Genomic DNA, 746 nt, shown 5'->3' with positions numbered 1-746 from the left:
TTTCACTATATAATTATAAAAAATATTATCATTTATATATTAAAACTAATAATTAATTATTATATATTTATGTATAAATATATATAATTTAATTTATTTTTAATATGTATTTTATACTGATAATTAATTTTAGTGGCTGATTTTAATATACACCTAACATAATCGAATTGTAATCCCCTCGATCCGTAATTCCATATTAACATTATCAAAATATTCAATATTCAATAAACCATAGAAATATAGTACTAAATATTTCAACAAATGAAAAGGTATATCATATTTATATATTATAAAAAGGTGGGTAAATTGAAGGCAATTATTGATGATTTCATTTGTAATTGGTTAGGCTCAGGGTACCTTCTTTTTCCCCTACATTCATAAATTTTGATATTCCCACCCCACCTTACATTACATTGTTGTTGCCCATTTTATATAAGCCGCACAATCTTCTTGTTATAGCAACAACCTACAACAATTAGGGAGAGAAGGGTCTTAATAAGACCAGTGCCCATGGGAGTAAAAAAAACATCCTAAAATCCCTCGTTATATAAAGAGGGAGAGAGAGGAAGAGAGAAAGAAAGAAATTAAGAAGAGAGTGCAAAGCAGCACACACACAGAGACCCCCTAAATAAAGAAAAGAGAAAAACATTCTCTTCATCTCATCTCTTTCTATATACGTTTCTTATTCTCTTGTCTTTTCGTTTTCTTTTTTTATTACTGTTCTCTTTTAATTTGGTTGATCATAC

This window comes from Arachis duranensis, chromosome 6, assembly GCF_000817695.3.
Source record: "Arachis duranensis cultivar V14167 chromosome 6, aradu.V14167.gnm2.J7QH, whole genome shotgun sequence".
Classification (NCBI taxonomy): domain Eukaryota; kingdom Viridiplantae; phylum Streptophyta; class Magnoliopsida; order Fabales; family Fabaceae; genus Arachis; species Arachis duranensis.
The sequence above is the reverse complement of the archived record's forward strand: the minus strand, read 5'-3'. Positions refer to the sequence as shown.